Source organism: Nannospalax galili, unplaced genomic scaffold (genome assembly GCF_000622305.1).
Source record: "Nannospalax galili isolate Female #2095 unplaced genomic scaffold, S.galili_v1.0 scaffold419, whole genome shotgun sequence".
NCBI classification, from domain to species: domain Eukaryota; kingdom Metazoa; phylum Chordata; class Mammalia; order Rodentia; family Spalacidae; genus Nannospalax; species Nannospalax galili.
Window position 1 is genome coordinate 338,379 of NW_008343977.1, and position 24,950 is coordinate 363,328.

Genomic DNA, 24,950 nt, shown 5'->3' on the forward strand with positions numbered 1-24,950 from the left:
AAATGTTATTGAATAGGTTAATGCTGTTGTAATGAAATGCTTCTTCTAAGTATGTTGTTATTAAATAAATAATTTTTAAAAATTAAAAAAAAACTATGATAAATAGAATTCTCTGAAAACTCGGACCCTGGAAAGACCATCTGAAAGTAGTGGAAGGTGGGGCCTTTGGCAAGTATTTAAGTCATGTCATGAGAGTGGGGACCTTGAGAATGGAACTCATGCCCTTGTTAGAGAACAGGAGACATGGGATATTTCTCTTCTGTGTCTCTGCATCTTTCTTTTTCCATGTGCAGAAACATTACAACAATATGGTGGCAGAGAGACAGACAGAAAGAGAGAATGCAACATACAGAGAGAAATGGAAAGAGAATATTCCAGGCAGAGAAAAAGACTCAGCATGACTGGCATCATAAAAGGCCATGGTATGTTCTGAGACAGAAGAGTTCTCATGGGGAGGGAACTGGCATTTGGAATCCAGATTGGTGCCAGACTATGCAAATTGAGTGTACCATGATGGAAAGCTAAGGTGTAATCACAAGGACAGCAGCTGCACAACAGGAATGTTAAGTGTGGGATAAAAATAGTCCCCAATAAGAAGATGGTTTCCTAGGAGCATGACTGAGGCTTGCGAGTGAGCGTCTGTGGTACTATGTCAGGTGAGAGACAGGGTGTAGTTACAGCAGGCTAGCATGCGCTGAACACTGAGGAGAAACCACTTTGATGAGCAGATCAGGATCCAAAGGGATGTTATTCCTATTAAAGGACCAGCTATTGACAGCTACTGACAACTTTCTGACTTCATCTCCTAGAGTCTTCAGGTTCCACATGAGAAAGCAATTACATTGTATGGCAAAGCCACACATCTTCAAAGAGATACAGCATAAGAGAGACACCATCTTGGACCCTTCTTACCAGGTCATTGAACACCAGTGAACAAACAAGCAGGGAGGAGGCATCATCTAGCCGACTCACATTAATTCCTGACTTACAAAACAATAATATAGTTGGTACTTACAGCATCGATAGGAACCAATATCAAAAGAGAGACAAGCTAAACTTTTGATTGATGAAATGAATTTAAAGTCAAGGTGTTTCCAAGATAGGATCAGCAAGACTGGGAAACCAATAGAACTGTGCGATGGAGAAAGATTTGCAAACAATAACTCAGGCTTACTGGATACCAGCTATTTGCCAGACATCCTATATGAATAAGTTCTACTACCATGCATACCTTGTGTCTTCTAGACCTTGAAATCTACTGTAAACTATAATTTTCCAATCCCTAAAACAATGCAGCCACATTTATTAGAGATTGACAACACGATTCCTAATAAGACATACCTTCTCTTCAAGTAGTTTTTACAAGCATAGCTATTTTGTCCCAGAGTTAAGACCTTGGTGAAAAATAACTTGAATACAGGCCAGCATAAGTTTAGTGGCTCTAAATCTCATTTGCTAATAAGAGGATGCGCCCAACTATAAGCTGCAGCCTCCATAACAGGATCCTAGAAGTCCTTCCATTCCTTCTGGGAGAAATGACAAAGAGGATTTTGAAACAGATGGCTCTCTCACTCATGCAAGATGTTAATTGTAGGGGAAACTGTGTGGGGTGTGTTGTGTGAACTGTCTATATTATTGCCTCAATTTTTATGTGCATTTAAAACTATTCCACAAATCATGCTTATTAATGACAAACAGATAACAGACCTAGACTTGAGAAATGAAACTACAAAACTTAGGTGAAAACACAGCCACACATCTTCTTGGTCTTGAATTAGACAATAGATTTAGGTACGATATCAAAAGTATAAACTGCAAAAATGTGGATGATAGAATATCATCAGAATTGCCTGTCTCTCCATTTGCTGTCTGGTTTCTCCTAAGAATGATTCTCTGTAACAAATCACTTAGACATCAATCTTCTCAGGATCTGTTCCTAACCTAAGATACATCACCACGCCCAGCTCCCCTCCACCTGCAGTCGAAGCCCAGTTCCATTAGTCTCAGAAGGTGCCTTACTATCTCATCCACTGGAATGATCATGATATTTTTCTTCCTTCCTTCCTTCCTTCCTTCCTTCCTTCCTTCCTTCCTTCCTTCCTTCCTTCCTTCCTTCCTTCCCTCCCTCCCTCCCCGGGTACGGTTGCTAGGTACGGTTCTTTAAAAAAGAAAAAAATTCGGGGTTGGTTGGGGATTTAGCTCAGTGGTAGAGTGCCTGCCTATCGAGCACCCTGGGTTCGGTCCTCGGCTCCAGAAAAGAAAAAAAGAAAAATCTCCCTTTACTCCCAGATGGCCTGGAACCGACCTTCCTCAATTAGTGAGGTAGTGAGTACTGCTGGCTGGTGTTTTTTTGTTTTTTTTCATAGCTGTCGGGAGTCGAGTTCTTAAGGCTTACTTGAGCATCACCTCCCTGTAGCCCCAGCTGTTCTGAAACTCACTACATAGAACTCACAGGGCTCTCCCTCCCTCCCTCCCTCCCTTCCTTTCTTCCTCCTCCCCTCCCTCCCATATTCTATCCCTCCCTCCCTTCCTTCCTCCCCATCTCCCTCCCTTTAGTCCATCCTTCCTTCCTTTCCTTCTGTTTGTTTTGAGACCAATTCTCACTTTGCAGCTCAGTCTGGCCTGGAACTCGTTATGTAAACGAGACTGGACTTGAACTCATGGCAATTCTCCTGCCTCAGTCCCTTGATTGCTGGGATTATAGGCATGCGCTACTATACTCGGTTCATTTTTTTTTTGAGTCTCTTATTTTCTGACATTAGTGTTGGTCTGCATCTCCCCCAACTCTTACCTTTATGAGTTGCATCTTTTTCTGAATTTTATCTCCTATAGACAACATTATAGTTGCATCACATTTTTATAACTAGTTTTTCTACCTTCTGAGTAGGTTGCTTAGTCTATCCAGATTTTGTGTGTTCATGGATAGCCTTGGAATTCTATCTCCATTTTCCATTTTTCTCTGTATTGCATGCCTTTTTGCTCCTCTTTTATTACTGTTTTTTATTGAGTGAATGTTTTCTTTTTAATATTTTATTTAGTGTTTGGGAATTTCATACATGTACAATGTGTTTTGATCAAATCCACTCTGATTCCCTTCCTGTACCTCCTCTAATCCCTCCTACATTTTGACCTCACAACTTCATACTTTCTTTTAACGCTCTGAGTCCACTTAGTGCTGCCAATATGTGAGTGGATGTAAGGCCATCCACTGGAGCACTGGCCCGTCAGGGGCTACATCCCTGAAGAAAACTAACTCTCCCTCCCCCAGCAGCCATCAAGTGCCAATAGCTCTACAGATAGGGGTGGGTCTTCTCTTTCAGATTCTTTCTTTTCCTTTACCTCCCTGGTTATTTTTTCATTATCCTGGTTCCTATAGTTATGTCTGGATACATACTGACTTATAAGGATTTGGCCTTAGGTTCCATATATGAGGGAGAACATACATCATTTTTTTTCTCAATCTGTGTTACTTCACTTAGTATAACAGTTTCTAGTTCTATCCATTTACCTACAAATTTCATGATTTCATCTTTCTTTACTGCTGAGTAGAACTCCATCATATAAGTGAACCACACTTTCATTATCCACTTGTCAGCTGAGGTCAGTTAGGTTGCTTCCATCTCTTAGCTATTGTGAAAGGAGCAGCAATAAACATGGATGTACAAGTGTCTCTGTAATAGGATGAGTTCTTTGGGTATAGGCCAAGGAGTGGTATAACTGGGTCAAATGGTAGATTCATTTGTAGTTTTTAAAGAGTTCTCCACACTGCTTTCCATAGGGATTGAACAAGTTTTCAATTCAAACAGCAGTGGATGAGTGTTTCTCTTTCCCTACATCCTCTTCAACATTTGGTATCATTTGTTCTCTTGATCTTAGCCAGTCTGACTGGGGTAAGATGAAATCTTAAAGTGGTTTTAATTTGCATTTCCCTAATTACTAGTGATGTTGAACACCTTTTAAGATGCTTCTTAGCCATCTTTATTTCTTCTTTTGAGAACTCTGTTTAGCTCCTTAGTCTATCTTTTAATTGGGTTACTTCCTTCCTTGATTCTTTGTTTTTTGAGTTTATTATGTATTCTGGATGTTAAACCTCTGTCAGATGTGTCACTGGTGAAGATTTTCTCCCATTTTGTGGGTTTTCTCTTTACTTCCTTAGTTGCTTCTTTTGATATACAGAAGCATTTTAGTTTAATGAGGTCCCATCTGTTGATTTTTGAGCTTGCTTCCTGAACAATTGATGTCTGGTTTAGAAAATCCTTTCCTACCCTAATATCTTGTAGGTTATTGCCAATGTTTTCTTCTAACGGTTTCAGAGTTTCAGGCTTCACATTGAGGTCTTTGATCCACTTGAAGTTGCCTTTTGTGCAAGGTGAAAGATAGGGGTTTAGTTTCATTCTTCTACAGGTAGAGATTCAGTTTAGCCAGCACTTTCCTACATGCCGAACATGCTGTCTTTCCTACAATGAATGTTCTTGGCCCCTTTGTCAAATATCAGGTGGTTGAAATTGCATATACTCATATTTGGGTCTTCAATTTTGTTCCATTGACCTATGGGTCTATTTATGTGTCAGTACCATGTTGTTTTTATGACTATAGCTCTGTAATACAGTTTAAAATCTGGTATAGTAATCCCTCCAGCATTGCTCTTAGTGCTCAGGTTTGCTTTGGCTATCTGAGGTCTTTTGTGTTTCTGTATGAATCTTAGGATGGTTTTTTCCCAACTTTGTGAAGCATGTCATGGGAATTTTGGTTGGCATTACATTGAATCTATAAATGGCTTTTGGTAGGATGGTCATTTCACAATATTAATTCTTCTAATCCATGAGCATGGGAGGCCCTTCTATTTTCTGATGTCTTCTTCAATCTCTTTTTTTAAAGATTTAAAATTTTCATTGTAGACATCTTTAATGTCTTTGGTCAGGTTTATTCCAAGATAATTTTTTTTGCAGCTCTTGTGAAAGGGAATGTTTCTATATGCTCTTTCTCTGATTGCTTGTTATTGGTATATACAAAGGCTACAGACTTTTGTAGATTAATTTTGTAGCCTGGCACTTTACTGAACATGTTAATAATTTCTAGGCGTTTTCTGATGGAATTTTTGGCATCTCTTGGATATAATATCATATCATCTGCAAAAAGGGATAATTTGATCTCTTTTCCAATTATTACTCCTTTAATTTCTTTTTCTTTTCTTATTGCTCTTGCAAGAATTTCAAGCACTATGTTAAAAAGGAGTGGAGATAGTGGACAGCCTTGCCTGGTTCCTGATTTTAATGGGAATGCTTCCAGATTTTCTCCATTCAGAATGATGTTGGCTGTGGGTTTGTTATATACGGCTTTAATTATGTTGAAGCAGGTTCCCTTCAGTCCAATTCCCTCTAGGACTTTAAACATAAAAGCATGTTGAATCTTGTCAAAGGCCTTCTCTGCATCTATTGAGATGACCATGTGGTTCTTGTCTTTGAGCTCATTTATATGATTTATGACGTTTATTGACTTACATATATTGAACCATCCCTGCATCTCTGGAATAAAGCCGACTTGATCATGGTGGATGATCTTTTTGATGTGTGTCTGTATGCGGTTTGCAAGTTATTTTGTTGAGAATTTTTGCATCTATGTTCATTAAGGATATGGGTCTATACTTTTCTTTTTTGTTTGTATCTTTACCCGGCTTTGGTATTAGAGTGATGCTGGCTTCATAGAATTTGGAAGTTCTCCCTCCATTTCTATCTTTTTTAATAAATTAAGTAGTATTGGATGTAAATCTTCTTTAAATGTCTGGTAGAATTCTGCTGTAAATCCATCGGTCCTGGGCTTTTTTTAGTGGGGAGGTTTTATATTACTGTTTCAATTTCCTTATGAGTTATGGGTCTGTTTAAGCTATTGATCTCGTCTTGGTTTAGTTTTGGTAGTTCGCATGCTTTTAGGCACCCACCCATTTCTTTCAGATTTTCAAATTTAGTAGCATATAGGGTTTTTTGCCATTTTTATTAAATAAATCATTTATTGAGAATTTCATATATGCATATAAGGTGTTTTAATCAAATCCATGCCCACTCCCTCCCCTCCAACTCCTCCCATATCTCCCCATCACTTTTTTCTCATAACTTCATGTACTCTTTCTTTCTTTCTTTCTTTTTTAATGAGCTTTTTGTTGCTCTAACATTCCCCCCTCTGAAGAGGTATCCCTAAAGTCTTTTAAAGATTAGATAAGAGCTCCCAAGTACTTTTGACATTTTTGGCTTTTGGAACGGAGTGTGTTGCTAAGAGGCCCAAGGACATTTTGACTTTTAGCCAAGAAACCAGCTACTTTTCTTTGGGGTCTTTCTTACACTAAGTGCCTAGCCAGTTCCTACCTCCTATTCTTATCACACCATCCTCTAAAGAGGTTACCCAGCTTGCGGATAGGGCATCAGGATGCAGACTGCTGTGGCTTCTTCCATGCTGAAAGGATGCAGGATGAGGGATTTGGAGTACCCCTTCAGTGGGTCTATCTAAAAGACTTCCCAAATTGCATAATTCTTATCTCTAGGGGAAAAGAAAGACTTGAATTGTGAATAGGAGATTTGAAGAAGTAAAGGCAAGAGTAATTAGTATTACAAGTTCTAGACGGAACCAGAAAAAAGCCAAAACAGGGCAATTTTCAAATGTTCATGTGAGAGTCCATTGGGATTTCTTGACAAGGGCTTCCAAAAGCATCCCTCTAATTGGGTTCCTTCTCATTTTTCTTTTGTCTGCCAAGGCTGGACTCTAGAGTGACGGATTCAGGATTTGCTTTCAGGTATTTTGATATCTGTTGGAGTGGTTAGAATCAGTGTCAGTTCCCTCTCAAAGGCTTTGAGATAACTGGTGGGAGGTCCTTTTAATAAGATGATGCTATTCAGAAGTCTCTTCTGTCTGAAACAACTACCATCATCACAACTTCAGCTGAGCCTGATCGCTAAACATCGTCACAATTGGGGTTGTTTATGATTGTGCTCATTCATTAAAGGAGGGCCAAGCAGGGCACTGGACCCTCACCAGATTACCCAGCCACTCTTTCCAGCCAACTGTGTGTAATTTCACCCTAATCACACATGACCTCCTGGATTTGGGGAGGGCTAAAGTATACAGTCTGTGGAAGGCTAGGAAGAGAAGGCATGACCCATGCTGGGTAAAGGCTTTCCAGTGTGCATACCCTCAGGTAATACATACACCTCAGCAACCCCTTAGTATAGAGGTTTTTAAAGTATTCCCTTATAATATTCTGGATCTTTTTGGTGTCTTTTGTTATGTTTCCTCTTTCGTCTCTGATTTTGTTAATTTTGAGGTTCTCTCTCTTTCTTTTGGTTAACTGAGCTACAGGTCTGTCAATCTTATTTATTTTCTAAGAACCAGCTCTTGAATTTGTTGATTCTTTGTATTGTTTTCTTTTTTTTCTATTTCATTAATTTCTGCTCTGATTTTTGTTACTTCTTCTTGTCTGCTGGGTTTGGGTTTCATTTGTTGTTGCTTTTCAAGTGCCTTGAGTTGCAATGTTAAGTCATTTATTTGTGTTCTTTCTGATTTTTTTAATGTAGGCACTTAAAGCTATAAACTTCCCTCTAAGGACTGCTTTCAATGTGTCCCAGAGGTTTTATTGTGTTGTACTGTCCTTTTCCTTCAGTTCTAGGAATACTTTTATTTCTTTCTTAATTTCTCCTTTGACCCATTCATCATTCAAGAGTGTGTTGTTCACACTCCATGTGTTGATGTGATTACTAGAGTTTCTTCTGGTGTTGATTTTAAGCTTCATTGTATTGTGATTTGATGGAATGCATGGAATTATTTCAATCTTTTGTATTTTTTGAGATTTGTTTTGTGCCCCAGTATATGATCAATTTTGGAGAATGTTCCATGGGGCACTGAATAGAAAGTATATTCTTTGGTGCATTTGATGTAAGGTATTGTTTAATTCCAATGTCTCTCTGTTAATGCTCTGTCTTGTTGACCTATATAATGGGGACGATGGGGTATTGAAGTCCCTACTATTAATGAGTTGGGATTAATCTTGGTTTAAAGTCCTGTAGTACTGGTTTTATGAAGTTGGGTGCACCAGAGTTCATGATTGTAATATCTTCTTGGTCAATTGTTTCTTTGATCAGAATAAAGTGGCCCTCTTTATCTCTTCTGATTAGTTTTAGTTTGAAGTCTATTTTATCAGATATTAGAATTGCAACTCCTGCTTTTTTCTTAGTACCATTTGCTTGGTATATTTTTTTCCATCCTTTCATCTTAAGGTAGTGCCTGTCCTTGAAGTGAGATGAGTTTCTTGCAGACAACAAAAAGATGGGTTTTGTTTCTTAATCCTGTTTCAACTGGTCTGTGTCTTTTGACTGGGCAGTTCAGTCCATTGATATTTAAAGTTATTTATGAAAGATGTTTGTTGATTCCTGTCATTTTTATTTCCGTTCACATACTTGGTGTAGCTGTGCATTTCCATAGTTTTACCTTCATTTTAGTTTCTTTCTGTCACCCCTTGGTTATAGTCGTTACTTTTTTCAGCTCACTGTTTCAAGAATGCTCTAAAGGGCTGGTTTTGTGGACATGAATTCTTTCAGCCTATTCATGTCATGGAAGGTTTTTATTTCCCCTTCGACTATGGTAGACATTTTGGCTGGGTATGGTAGTCTGGGTTGGCATCTGTGTTCATTTAGAACTGGGAATACTTTGGTCCAGGCTCTTCTGGCCTTCATAGTTTGCACTGAAAAGTCAGCTGTAATTCTGATGGGTTTTCTTTTATATGTGACCTGCTGTTTTCCTTTTGCAGATTTCAGGATGCTTTCTTTGTTCTGTACATTTAGTGTTTTTACTATGATGTGCCATAGAATAGTTTCTTTTACGGTCCTGTCTATTTGGTGTTCTATATGCTTCTTGTATCTTTATGGGAATGTCTTTCTTTAATTTTGGGAAATTGTCTTCTACAATCCTGTTGAAGATCTGTCCATACCATTATTTTGAGATTCTTCTCCTTCCTCTATGACTGTGATTTGTAAGTTTGGTCTTTTTATGGTGTCACACAATTTCTGCATATTCCATTTTTGTGCTTTCTTTGCTTGAGTGGTCTAATTCATCCACTTTATCTTTCAGTCTTGATATTCTGTGTTCCATTTCATTCATCCTATTGGTGAGGCTTTCTCCTGTCATTTTAACTGGCTTACTGAGTGTTTCACTTCCTTCTTCATTTCAGCCTGAGTATTCTTCAATATTTCTAGCTCTTTTCTGAAGTCATTCAGAAGTTTATCCCTATCTTTCAATTTTTTGATTTCTTTGTTTGTATGTTGTTTAAATTCACTGAATTCTTTTATCATGTTTATAACTGTTCTTTTGAATTCCATGTCCTGCATTATATGTAGGGGGTTCTCATTGTACTCCTCTAGAGGACTGTTGGTACGTGGTGGAGATATATTATTTTGATTTTTCATGTTATTATTTTTTTCTCTGTGACTTTGACATGTGGATTTCTTTTGTAGTTTCTGGTTCTTGTGTGAGACGCAGGCCTTCCTTTGTTGAATTTAGGTCTGCTTCTTTTTGTAAACTTTATGTGCCTTGTGTTTTACTTGTTGGGCATGAAAAACTGCTTGGTCTAGGCTTCAGGTTCTCTCTTTTGATTTTATATTGGAGTGGCCAAATATCTTTCTTCTTGCTGCTCAGGAGTTCCCACAGAGGCCCAAGTCAGATGAGGATCAGATGCTCTCAGGCTTTCTCCTAAGGTCTTAGTCCCTCCAGGAAAGATGCTGGCCTCAGGAATTTGAGGACTGGGCTGGCCTGGGAGCAGGGCCCAGGAAAGATGCTGGCCCCCAGGGATGCAAAGGGAGGTAGGTGTGGGAAGAGGCCCGAGGGCTCCTGGGGACCAGGCAAGCTGCTGGCTCCAGGAAGCTGAGGAGTAATAATATTTTAAAAGTCAGATTGTACGTCAAGTGTTGAGGACACAGAAACTGTGTCCTATGCAGCACCACATTAGTGCCCTTCCTTATAAAAAAAACAGCTCAACTCTTAACACCCATTTTAAGGCTAAGACCAGACCAAATCTCTGAAAACCTGTTCTTTCAGATTTCTCTCACATCTGTGCTTTGGAACAAGGACCTGCTCCTAGTTTTATTGAAACAGCATATCCAGCATGAAATGGAGAAGTAAAAATCAGACACCCTTATAAGAGAATTTTGCCCTTTTTGATCCCTAGACCAACACAGACACACACAGACACACACAGACACACACAGACACACACACACACACACACACACACACACACACACACACACACACCAGAGAGAGAGAGAGAGAGAGAACCATAAACAGATGTTATCAATGGAATTCCATCTATTTTTTGCAATACAAATGGGACAATCTTCATATCTTCATTGTCAATGAATAATCTGAATACTGCTGCTTATAATACTTTGGATATTCACCATACACACATACCCATACATACATTATTGTAGGTCCAGAGCAAGGAAGGGTCATGAGGGATTAATGTCATGTGTCCAGATCACAAGGGGAGCACACAGCTCATTGAGCTCTTCTATATAGAAAAAAAGCTTCAGATAAGATTAACTCTTTGTTTGTAAGGCTAAGGAAAACTCATCTGTCCAGAGTATGTCCATATTGTAAAAATCATTCTACAAGTGATAAATAAACAAATCTGTCTTGGTTTTCATAGAACATAAGTTCTGTTTGTTGTTTATGGTAAATCATAACATTGTAAATTGTAAATGAAAACTAGGTTCAGGCTTGTCACTCAGGAAATACAGCAGTTGTAGATAGGACCACAACCCATTCCAATATGCTTACAAAATATTTGTAAGCATTCCAATGCTTACAAAATATTTATTTTAACTTTTAACCAAATATAAACTCCACAGGTGCACATGTGCATACAAATATGTGTGCACAGGTGTAGGCCTATGTGGAAGCCAGAGGTCAATTTTGGGTGTTATTCCTCAGGAGCCACCCACCTTGGTTCCTGAAACAGGGTCTGTTGTTGGGTCCTAGGACTCATGGATTAGGTTAATCTGGCAGGTCAGTGAGTCCCAGGTATTCTCCTGTTTCTACCTTCCTAGTGCTAGGATTGCAAGTGCATGTCAACACATCTGTTTTTTTTTTTTAATTGAATTTTTAAAAAATTTATACCTGTTTTTTTATGTAGGTGCTTCTGGAGGTAGATCTCAATGTTTGCTTGATAGGCACCTTACCAACTGAGCTATCTCCCCAGGCCCTCACCCGTTTTAGAGATAGTGTCTTGATATGCAGCCCAGGCTATCTGCAGAATTCTAAGTAGCCCAGACTAGCCTCAAACACCATCACTGATCTGACTACATGTACTTTGACTCATGCTGTGAAACACAGATGAACAGGCAGGCTAATTCCAGCCATGGGTGAACACAGGTTGTAGTGTTCTAGTATGAAAAAGCCCTGTGAACCTGTATGTCATTCAAGACAATGCACACCTGCTCCCAATGTATGTATTTTTAAAGTATTCCTAAGAAACATTTTCTAAAAAGAGTTCTACTACAAAAATTAGAGAAAAGCTGCACATGAAGGCTCTGAATAGTCCTGCATTAAAAAAAATCTATCTACTCCCTATCATCTATCTCCCTATCTAATATCTAGCTAGCTAGCTACCACCTATGTATCTATCATCTACCTATCTCCCTATTATCTAACCACCTATTTATCTTCTATTTGTCAATCTATCAATCTATCAGCACATCAATCTAGCAATCTAGCCATTTATCTATCTATCTATCTATCTATCTATCTATCTATCTATCTATCTATCTATATCTATCTATCATCTATCTATCTATCATCTATCAAACATCTATCTATCTATCATCTATCTATCTATCAATCATCTAATCTATCTATCTATCTTCTATTGATATCTACATGACATATAACTCAGGCCTCCAACTTTTGCCCATAGAACTGTTTTTCCAAAATGCACATACATCCAATAAAAATTAATATTCTAGGAAAGATTTTTTTGGAGCCTCTGGTTTGCCTTTTTCAGATTGTCCTCTGGTAGGTTTTCTTTCCTCATTTTCCTTTATAAAACCTTCATAGGCTGGAGATGTTGCTGAGTTGGTAGGGTATTTGCCTAGCACTCACAAGACTCTGATTTCCAGCACTGCATAAAGTAGATGTGGTGGTACAGGCTTGTAATCACAGCTCTTGGGAAATGAAGACTGAAGGATTACATGTTCAAGGTCATCCTTGACTACATAGTGAGTTTGAGGCCAGCCTGGGTTATTATGAACTCCTATCTCAAAAAATAAATGAATAAACACATTTCTACCCTAAGAGGGCTAAGAATGCAGTGCAGTAGTAGAGTACCTGCCTAGCACGCAGAAGGCCCTGGTTCCTGGGGCAGCACCCTACCTCCCACCACAAAAGTATTAAACTATCATAAAATAAGAAAGGTCCTGGATTCTAGCACCACAAATAAAGACAAATAAATAAATAAAATAAAAGACTCCATTATAGGAACTTTCTCAATGCACTCAATTTTTCTCTAAGTTCATGTCCATACGTTATTTCATCTGCTGAACTGTCAATCAAAATCCTATTGTGCATTTTATTAGAAGAAGCAGTTGTAACAAGAGTAGTAAAATTGGCTCTTTATCTCTAGAAACAGCCGGGGGAGTCTGCCTGGCTGCACGGAGGCCTGCAGAAGCCTCGCCCTGCAAACTCCCCCTCGATTCATTTATGAACCTTCCTGCTCATTCTTCTCAGCGTTTTCTCTTCCCTTTGGTCATCTTAGCTAAATTTCCAATTTTCCAAAATTGCCTGCAGAGAAGCCCTCTCCCCAGAGATTGTTTTTTATTAGTCTCTTAAGCATGTTACACAATTCAAATCACCTCTCCCTGTCCACCCATCTGCTTGTTTTTGCTTTTCTTCCTCTCTGCTGGACTCGGTGGAGGAGCCCTCCAGGCCTCCTCTCTCCCTCCCTGCGCACTGCCCTAAACTCTTCCCCACGGTTCTGTCTATCCTCTCCGTCAGGGTCCAGGGGCCCCTTCTGTTCACATGGCTCTGGGCCCACGGGTCCCGGCCCCATCTGTCAAAGCGGCCTCCGCGTAACCACAGACCTGGTGGAGGAAACTCTCCTCTGAAGAATTGACGTCACTAGGTGCACTCCGGAGACTGTTGCCCTGAAATACGAGCCACATTGAGGAAGACGAAAGGGCATTTCGGCAGGGAATTTTCGTTTCAGTCATTCCACCGGGATGAACAAAGTCCCTCGCCCACGCAGTACCATGCTTCACTCTTTTGAACAGTATTTAGCACCAACTGGAAAAATGAAAGGAAAATGGGAATTGAAAAAAAAGCTATCTGTAGACCAACCAGAAATTCAAAAATTATTGTATTTTAATGCACAAGAAAATTAAGTGCATGTCTTCTATTTTTTTTTCTCACGGCTAAACTTGTTTGCAACATCACTTTCTCTCATTCCTTTAATTTAAGTAATACAAAAATGCTTTTGGAGGAAGGCTTTCATTTTTAGCACTACTTGTAAGAGGTCTATCCCAGAGGAAGTATTGCCATGAAAGAAAGGTGTATTTCTCATAGTAGAAAGGCCCTGTCTCCATAAAAGGTAATGGGAAAAAAATAGAATTTTAAAGTTTGAATAGCATACCAAAGTATTACTGCCCCCGCCCCCCCCCGTTTCAAATTTGATTCATCTTTAACCCAGATTTGCGTGATGATTTAGAGACCAAAGTGCCAACAGAAGGACAGAACGGTCTCAGCCAGCCCCTGAGCAGGGTATTATGTGCCAGGGCAGAACGAGGTCTCAAAAATGTAGATGGCACCTGAAATTAGTAGGTTGGAACCCCGGGTACAATGTGGTCCCTTGCCTCTGACGTTCCCCCGCGTGCACCCCGCGCAGAGCCCAGAGCTGCAGCGACCCTGTTTATCTGGCCCCTGCACAACAATGTCAGGACACATTTCCATTTTCCAAGTGACTGCTGCCACTGGGCCGCAGTCTGTGCTCATTTCTCGAGTAGCTAAACCCTTTGACACTGTGGTTTTTAATTAAAATTACATTAAAGTTAATCAACCAGAAAGAGGCTGCTGTAGAAGGCAGGTCTGACTGCAACCTGCACAGGGCACGGAGGCTGCCAACTCGCTAACGATGTGCCTGCAGATGCCAGTCTGCCGACACACGAGCCCTACGGTGACAGAGCTGTGAGGAGAGGTCAGTTCTGCTTGTGTCTTCCCTGAGACTGTCAGAAAAAAATCGAGATGGCAGGAGCATGTCAGAAAGTTAAAAAACAGGCTCACCCCTCTCTCTGAAGAGTACCCAGGCAGGGTGTCTGCCACAGCCCCAAAGCACTGATGCGAAGCTGTGGGTCACAATCCCCTGGCTTTCTCTTCAGTTAGGCTCAAACACAGGGTGCTCAGTTTGCTGCTTGGGGAGGCCACGGATGCGCTTAGAAGATCTGTTTTCTGCAAGCTGGACTGGGGCATATGGTCGTGCGTCTGGCCTGGCTTTGTTTGCAGAGGGACAGAGTCAGTAGTTGAACACTGAGTCCTGATTCCTCTTAAAAAGGCTTCCCTGGAACCTGACTATGCACAGTTCAGTGTCCCCATATATTCTGAACTAAGCTACCATCAAATTAAATCCTATATATAAGATTTATGACTTCTTGATATTTACTAAGTGTACAATGAGGCCGAGACTAAAATGTAAATTTTTTCTGTTTGGTTCTCACATAATTAGTTTACTTAATATGTTCAAGCTTTACCAAAATATCTGACACTTAGTAAGAAATTAATTGGTATGGATAAAAGAATGAATAAATGTGAATGGATGAAAGGCATGTGTTGTCTCTCACAATTCTTTGTCCCTTCCTCTCCCTCCTTTTCCCTTGATTTCCTTTCGTTTCCTTTCCTCTCCTTTTTTCCTTATTTGCCTTCCTCCCTTCTTCCATCCCTTTCCTTATTTATTTATTTATTTAGTTAGTTCTGAGACAGAATCTCACTATGTGTAACGCACTATGTACACTGGACTGGCCTCAGACTTAACATCCACCCTCCTGTCTCTGCTGCCCAAGTGCCGAGATTATAAGCCTATACCACCATGCCTCATCTTTTCTTTTTTTCTAAAACCATGTAAGAATCTTTAGTAAAAATGCTAGGTATCATCTATTTTGAGTATCTATTGGTGGCTGCTGCCTAAGTCCACAAACAACTGTTTCTAGAGCCCCTACCATGTGCTGGGCTTGATATTGGTTAGGAACATGGGAAAGTAATACCAGTTGTTTGACTGGTTAGCATTGCCCTCTAAGAATCTCTGCAGCTAGTAGAAAAAGTGGTATTAAGGGTCACATTGGCTGTCTATTGCTACAATAGTGTGGGGTAACAAGTAACCACTGAACCTCAGGGGCATGCCACAATAAACATAGGTTGTGCTCACAATTTGTGAATTGGCCGGTGGCTCTGGTCCCCTGACCCAGGGTCAGCTGACATTGACTGAGTGTGCTTGCTCACATTTCTGCAGTTAGGGGAAAGGTAAGTCCAGAATGGTAAGTCTAGGATGTTGTAGAGGGAGAGGACTCAACTTGGCTCTAGTGGTCCTCTTCCCCTGAAGGTGGTCTGCTAGTCTACACTGGTTCGTATGATGAGGGGTTTGAGAAAGAACAGTATACATATGGCTCAGGCTCAGAACTGGCACACTGTCACCTTTGCAGTATTCTGTTGGTCAAAGTAGGCCATGAAGTCAGCCTACCTTCAAAAGATGGAGAGAGAGATTCTGCCTCCTCAAAGACACACAGTAAAAAGGAAATACAGGAGAGTGGAGATTTGGAAACAATTTGGTAATCAACCAATCATAAGGCTAACCTGACTTCTTGGTAGAAGCTATACCAGGAATGGAAATCAAATAGAAATTAAAATGAGTGTGTCTTGTAAGAAGAGAATATTCGATTAAAAAACTGCATGCATATTTCCCTCCAAAGGAATTTTTTAACCTTCTTTAATAGTTACTTTCCTCATTGCTGTGACAAAACACCTGACAAAATCAACTTAAGGAAAGAAAGGTTTATTGAGGCTTACAGTTTGAGAATACAGTTCATTATGGCTCAGAATGCATAGCAGTATGAGCTTGAGGCAGCTGGTCACATTGCATCTGTAGTCAGGAAACAGAGATGAGTGCTGGTGCTCAGTTCACTTTCTCCTTTTTATTCAGTAGGGAACACCATCTCATAGAGTGCTGCCGCCCGCACTTAGGGTGAATCTTCCCATCTCAATTAATTCAATCTAGAAACTCCCTCATAGACATGCCCAGAGGTTTGTATTCTAGGTAGATTTATATCCTGTGAAATTGAGAATCAGTATTAACTATTACATCTTCAAACAAGAGTCAGATACAAAGGACCAAGTTGATACAAGAAATTATAATTAATGAAAGGAATATAAGGACAGGAGTTGGGAGACATACTGTGGTAGTATAGCTCTTGTTCAGTGTACACATGCTTCTGAATTCAATCTACAATACCACAAAAAATGAGAGCGAGAGAAAGAGAGGGGGGATGAGGGAGGGGAAAGGGAGGAAGAAAATAAAAAAAAATTGCTGTAGTTTCATGAGCTAAAACAAAACTTTAGTCTTAAAGATCTGAATTAAATATTTAGTGCAGAAAGATGCATGATGTGGGTTAGATAAGCAGCAAAATACTGACAGGCAAAACTCTGAAAGGGAATCACAACATATCTCAGGAAAATATTCTTTGGATAGCACGGCTCCAGCATTCAAATGCTAAGCATTTCAGGACTTTCCCTTCCTGTGGAGAAAATGGCATCTCTGCTTTTCGATGGTTTAACAAGATCATGTAATTAAACTGGAATACCACATTGTATCCAGTTTTTATGGATGCAAGTACCTTTTGTATTGCATAGGTAGATGATAGATTACATTTATTATGTCTGGGAATATGGAAGTAGAAATCCTTAACGCATAAAACTACATGCGAAATGTAATTTCCACTTCCTGCTCAGTGGAAGCTATATTACACATACTGTTGAAGATGCCATCAATCATTGATCCAAGAGACAGGATCCTAGAAGGATCAGCCTATACATTAAAAAGTAAATTTTACCTGATCCAGTAATACATTCAAAGTTCCAAATAAGCAAGAAGTTTTGAAAGACAAAACTTTTTTATTTTTAGAGGAATAAACAATACGTCTTGAAATTTTGCTTGGATTCTTGTGTATCTGTTGAAATGTTTCCACACTCCACACCTGAAAGAAATTTACAGATGAAAGGTTATAAAAATATAGCAAAAAGAAATGCTTATACAACTCTTTTCAGAAACAACAGTCAACTGCATTATTAACAGAATCTTAATTAAAAAGTCTGTTAATCTTGGTGTTAATAAACCTGGCACATTTTCAATCTAGATTGACACTATTCAAACTGATACTTGCTGGTAATATGTCACAAAATCTGGATGAGAACACTAACTATATAGATTACATTACACTTTTACTACTTGAAAATACTGGTGGCCACTACAGATGTTCTATAATCAAGTTTTATTTTTAATAAAAATGCTCTACTTAGGAAACCAGGATGAAATAAGCGGCTATATATTATTCGCCTTTGGGCAAAGAAAACACCATCAACATATAATTAACTATGATATTAAAATTTCAAATAAACAAATCCACTTTTGCATGTGCATATGTGTAGCATGTGTGTTTCTATGTATGTTCATGTGTGCATGTGGTGGGGCCAGGGTTGACATCAGTGCCACCTCCAATCACGCTACTTTTAATTTACTGGAGTGGGGTCTCTAGCTGAACCCAGAGCCATCTGATTGGACTAGTCTAAGTATCCAGCCTGCCCCAGTGAGGCTCTGTATCTACCCCCTGAACAATGGGATGATTACAGGTAGCTGTCATGTTCTTCCCAACTCAGGCCCTCACACTTGTGCAGCAAGAGCTTTAAGCAATGAGATGTCTCTCCAGCCCCCAATTCACTTCTTTAAGGATGGATGGATGTGTGCACAGTTTGTAGGATCACACCAAGGACTGGGGCCTGTATTAGCTACTTTTCTAGCACTGTGCAAATACATGACAGAAGCAACTTAAGGATAGAAAGGTTGATTTTGGCTCAAGATCTCAGAGGTATTTCAGTTCATCATGGTTGGGAAAGCCATGGGGGCAAGAACGACTGTGGCAGCAGGAGCATGAGGTGGCTGCTTGCTCACATCATGTGACCACAACTCAGAGAACTAGACCAGAACCAGAGGCAAGTATAACCTGCAAAGACCCACCTCAGTAGCCCGCCTCCACCAGCCAGGCTGCACCTCCTAAGCACTCCCTAATCCCCAAACAGGGCCACCACCAGGGGACCAAATGTTCAACAAGATGAGCTTGTGTAGTTCAATTCAAACCATAACAAGGGCAGCAGGTCAGGCACAGCACAAAGGTGGGATTTTTTTTTTTTTTTTTTTTTTTTTGTGGTGGTAAAATAGCTTGTGTCTTGAGTGTAGTGTTAGTTCTAAGAATTGATATACAAGATACAATTAAATAGAACTGTGCATATATAAATGCACACACAAATGAGTGCATGTAAAAATTAGTGAAAACCATAGGCTTTCATCACTGGAAGGTAGCGCAATGGAAAAAATGTTTGCTTAGAATGCCCAAGGGCCTGGGATCGATCCACATCACTAAATACAGGGGACAAAAAAAAAAAAAAAAAAAAGAAAGATGAACTGTAAGTACTGGAATAGAATGCTTGTCCAGGATATACAAAGCCAGTACTCCATAAACAAGTCATGGTGATACGCACTTGTAATTGTAACATGAGGGAGGGGGAAGCAGGACATCAGAAGCCCAGGGTCATCTCCAGCTACATAGTGAGTTTGAGGCTAGCCTGGAGTATATGAGACCCTGATGTGTGTGTGTGTGTGTGTGTGTGTGTGTGTGTGAAAGAGAGAGAGAGACAGAGACAGACAGAGATAGAGACAGACAGAGACATCCAAATGCTTTTCGTTTTATATTGTGTTGTACCAATGCCAGTTTTCTGGGGTTTATATTGTCTTAGTTAGTCTCTCTGTTGCTGTGACAAAACACTCTGACCAACACCACCTTGAGGAGGAAAAAGTTTATTTGGCTTACATCTCTTGGGTCACAGTTCATCACTGAGGGAGCCCAAGGTCGGAACTCAGGGCAGAACCTAAAGGCAGGAGCTGAAGCACAGGCCACTGAGGAACAATGCTTACTGGCTTGCTCCCCTGGCCCATGCTCAGTCTGCTTTCTTATATAATACAGGACCACTTGCCTAGGGGTGGCACTGCCTACAGGGGCTGGGTCCTCCCACATCACTGAACAATCAAGAAAATGCCCTATAGACTTGGCCACAGGCCAGTTCAAAGGAGGCAATTCCCCAACTGAGTCTCTGTCAAACCAGGTATGTCAAGTTGACAACTAAAACTATCCAGTAAAGATACAGTATTGTATTTTGTAAAATACAAAGTTTTGGGGAGAAACTTAGTAAAGAGTAGCCAGGGTTCTCTGTCCTATCTTGGCAAACTCCTATGAATCTACAATTACTTTAAGATTCATAAAATAAAAGCAACTACTGAAATGCCTATAAACTTCCCTGGGATCTGTTGCAGCCTGGACTTTGATCCCAAGATTAAATACATGGAGAGTCAAATATATATAAATTCGTTAGAGAAAGTTACTTTGTTTGATAGAAATTGAAAACTCCAAGAAATTTTTAAAAAAATATTTTATTTATTACTTTTATTTTATGAGCATAAGTGCACCCATGTCATGCAATGATGCCCCAGAGGTTAGAAGAGATTGTTGGATCCCCTACAACTAGAGTTACAGACGATTGTTAGCTACTATGTGGGTGCTGGGAATCAAATCTGGGTCCTCCGCAAGAGCAGATAGCAGATGGCTCTTAACTGCTGAGTCATCTATCCAGCCCTGAAATTACAAACTTGATGTCAACTAAAACTGATAAGGTTACAAGTTTACCCATGGCTTTATGAAAATGTTGGTTTGTAAATTGAAAAAAAACTACTGCTTTAAGAAGTAATGATTGTAAGCCTGGTCAAAACCCCTGGCTTAGGCGGCCACAATCCCTAGGGAGGAAACTAATACTGTTGTTTTGCTAAACAATATGCTGCTTTATAAATTTTGATGTTTATACCCATAGATTAGTGCTGCTCTCAACCCTGGCCAGAGATACTTGTCTCTGTAATGGTCAGCAGTTAGTGCAGACTCATAACCAGTCAAAGTGCAGAGGATAAGTGATTGTTGAGTGCTCAACCCTGAATGGGACAGCTATAGCAACCCCTGCCCCAAAGCTCGGGGAACAGCAAGGAAGAGGGGGTGAAAAGAATGTAAGAGCCAGAGGATGCGGGGGAGTGCTGGGAAATGCTGTCTTCAGACAGGACATGGTGATCACACCCATAAACTCACTGCATTTGTTATTACCTGTACAGGATCAAGCCAACGAGATCAGTCAACATTCCTTTAGGCGGTACTAATTGGACTGAGGGCTATCAACAAGAGAAAAACAAGAGGACACAAAAAGCAGGGGAGACATATTGGGGGTGCTTGGAGGGAATTAGAGAGGAGAATTGGGGTTCCTGAGTGGAGCTTAAAGGGGAATTAGGGATTCAGATGATCAAGATGCATTATTCACACTATGAAATTATCAAAGAATAAATAAACGATATTCTACTTAAAAGATTTTGAAAAATAACACGAAACAATTGTATTAATTAATGCCTAATGCATTAATGCCCAAAATACCAACACACTTGCAAGCTGTGTAGATTCTTTCCATCAGAGCTTTCCTTTGATGTCAACAAAGGTCTTTGTGATTTCAAAACTGTTTTGTTATGTGATTTTTCTCATGCATCTTTAAATCAGACAGTGCACCTGAGGGTGAACCATCAGCACATTTCTTGCTACTAAGGTCTTGCTACTAAGGGACTTCCAGGCTCAGATCTATTGAACCAAACTCTGGCTACTGAGATACTTTATGAGCATCAGCACACCATGGCTGAACAGTGAATCCATCCCTGTTCTACATGAACCAACATTGTGAAGTGTTCCCATAGCATAAGGACGAGTTCCCTGTAACAAACTACATCTTTTCTCTTCCCACACAGTTCTCCACATTAATTACCTTCCCTTATTGTGTCTGCACTTAGTACAATCATGTCTCAGAATGAGGAGGATGAAATAGGGGCCATTCCCACTCATCCACAGGGTTTGGGAAGTTGCTGTCGTCCCTCTCAGTGTAATGCCAGTGAACTCAACAGGCAGTTACTGTCATCTTCATTTTACCAGTGAGGAAAACAAGCTTCAGACAAATCTTTCAAAGCCATACATGCAATAGGTGATGGGGTGAGGAACTGAATTGCCTTCAAACTCCACATGCTTGAGGCACAAGTCGCCATGATTTCTTGATACATACCCTATGACTTACATAAGAAATATTCAAATGAATCAGATAGTCCTAGTTAAATTCTCAGAAGATTAGGGGGCAGGCAGACAGAAGAAAGCTCTCTTTTGAAGAAAGTGGCCATAGGTGGGTCCTTCCTCTCATAGGTTTCTGTTCTTTGTGTTCTATGGACATGATATCCTGACCATCACTAACCACTGGTCATGGTGTAACAGAATGCCTTCTCTGTCACTAAAGCTGTCAAGGATCTGAAGTTTGGTTGATTCTTGTGCAAATCAGATCAGTAGTTGAGTCTAGTTGCCTGTGTCAGGCCCTGGTGTGAGAACCCTGCCCAGTCCAAGTGCTCAGTATGAGATGGTGACTGTGTAACCTAACAAGACCTTTCCTTGTGAAAATATAAGACACACAAGGAAAAATGGATATCAAGGAGGGAATCAGAAGCAGAAAAAGCCAGATCCTGAGAATACCAGTCTTTAGGCCAAAGATCAATGCCCCTAAGCTGTAGCAGTAATACAAAGATGGCTGGATTTCTGGAGAGGGTCTTGAATCACGAGTGGCAGCAACGGTGTACCAGGTTTCCAAAGGTCTGATCATGTCATCATTTCTGTTTTCCCTTACTGTACACCTCACCAATGCTTTTATAAGTAATGGTTTCTCTATAGTTGGAAAATTCATAGAGAAACTATTCTTTCAGTTCAGAAGTATAAATGCTTTCAGAAAAAGCAAATCAAATAAAGCTTTGTCATGTTAAAAACTAATCATAAATATCCAAGATCATAAAACATACATTCTTTTTATGCAGAGCAATAGACTAAATTATTTTTTTTTGTTATTCTTTATTTGTTTGTTTTTATGACAAGAGTCTTACTAGGTAGCTTAGGCTGGTCTCACACTCACTATGTACCTCAAGCTGATTACAAACTCACAATCCTTCTGCCTCAGTTACCTGAGTGTTAGGATTACAGACAAGTGCCACTGTGGATGGTTTTAGCTTTAGAAAAAAAATTCAAACTTAAAAAGTTTCAAAAAGGGACTGAAGAGATGGCTGAGCAGTTAAGAGCGCTGGCTGCTCTTGCAGAGTACCTGTGTTCGAATCCCAGCACCCACACAGGAGCTAACAACCGTCTGTAACTCCAGTTCCAGGGAATTCTATGCCCTTTTCTGACCTCCAAGGGTACTGTAAAACATGGGTGCTTACATACACTCATACACAGAAATTAAAAAACAATAAAATGTATTTTTTAAAGTTGTAAAAAGTTCAAAGAGTTCCATGGATGCTTTAAGTTTGGTCATTTGAAATACTAAATACCAATTTTTCCTGACAATTCTTGCCTTACTTACATGTGGGCATTTTCTGAACCATTCAAGAACAAGTTGCCAATATAACACCTCCCATTACTTACTGATATTTATAAGTACTTTCTAATTTATTTATTTGTATTTATTATTTACGTGTATGTATGTGAGCCTGCATGAGTGTATGTACACCATGTGCATGCAATGCCCAAGGAGATCAGAAGAGGGCATTGGATACCCTGGAACTAGAGTTACAAACAGTTGTGTGACACTAGATGTAGATGCTGGTAACCAAACCCAGGTCCTCTTTAGAAGTGAGCACTCCTAACCATTAAACCATTTCTCCAGCTCCTTATTTATATGTACTTTTAAACAACAATATTTCCATATAACCCCAATGTAGTTATAATATTTATAAAATTTAACATGGATGCAAAGTTATGATATAATTTTTGGTCAATATGCCAATTTTGCAAAATATTCCAAAGTCTCTTTCTAGAATAAATGTCCTGGTTCTGTATCAAACCCCAAATCATTCATTGCATTTAGTTGTCATGTCTTTTAGGGCTCCTTTAATCTCTAACAGTTCTCCAGGCTTTCCTTTTCTTCTGTGACACTGGTATTTTTTAAATTTATTATTTTTATTTTATGTGTATACATGTATTGCCTGCATGTAGGTAAGTGCACCCGTGTCATGCAATGCCCTCGGAGGACAGAAGATGTTGTCAGATTCCCTGGAACTGGAGTTAGGGACAGGTGTTAGCTGCCATGTGGGTGCTGGGATTCAAACCTGGGTCTTCTGAAAGAACAACTAGTGTTCTTAACCACTGAGCCATCTCTTCAGCTTTTCTTTAGCTGGATTTCAAAGACATCACAGCCACTCCTATACCACCTGACACAACCTGAGTGTTGGAAAGGGGAGAGGAATGCAGGAGGAAAGATGGATTGCTGTTAAGATACCTTGTTTTGCAACTTTTAGATGAAGGCATACTGGTCTGAACACAACATATGCACATGAATGTTTGTATGTGTGAGTGCAGGTGTATGTGTACCATGATTCAAATGAAAGTCTTCATCTCCCTCCTTCTTTGAGGCAGGGTCTCTTGCTCACTGCTGCACACATCAGACTAGCTGGCCTGTGAACTGCCAGTGATTCTCCTGTCTCTGCCTCTCATCTTGCCACAGGAGCACTGAGACTACAGACTGCACAACTGTATCTGGGCTTATGCAGCTTCTGGGGATTCAAACTCAGGTCCTCATAGCAAGAGCTTTACTCACTGATCCAGCTTCCCAGTCCATTCTATGCTTCTTAATGCATCATACATAGGGCACATGACATGAGTTTTACAGCCATCATCATAGTAATACTTTAGGCAAGAATTTTTGGTGGACTCTAGGTCAGTGGGTGAAATTTTGATGAGAGACAGAATACTTAACATCATAAATACTTGTTAGTTATAAAGGAAGACTAGCTTTGTGATGGAGAAAGCTGGTGGATACCACTTTATCAGAATATTCAGAATCACAAAGTTACTAATTAAACACATAGGGGATTCCTTGGATTCATCTCCTCTTTCACTTTATAGCACTTGCATGGAAAATTACATTAAAAATGAAAACCTATAAGAAGAAAACTTATAAGAAGTGACACAAAAAACACAGTAGTAGAGAGATAGCACCTTCCTTTCACATAAATCCTGGGTAAATGGATCTTAGAAGGTGAGATATTTCTACATTGAGTTTCTGCACTAACTAGAAAATAAGTGGCCTGAAGTTTACCTGACAGATTTCAAACCCAGAAAGAGCATGTTGAAGACTCCCATGTGCTTTGTGTGTAACAAAACTTCTAGTCATGGATGAGGATGGTGGCAAACAGAAACTCATGGCTTTGGAGCAAGGGCACTGTGTGGGCCTTAAAGACAGAAGGGAGAACAAAGACAGCTAAAGACTAAGGCCAAGGTAAAGAATGACTGGTGTGAGCTGGCTTTGGTTTTGTTCTTTTGAGGTCGAAAGAGAAATGTGTCACCTAGGCTCAGGCATTTGAGTACTTGGTCCCCAGTTGGTGGCGCTGTTTGGGGAGGTTATGAAAGGTGTTGCCTTGAAGAAGAAGTACATCACTGGGGGAAGGCTTATAGCCTCACACCATCTCTCTCTCTCTCTCTCTCTCTCTCTCTCTCTCTCTCTCTCTC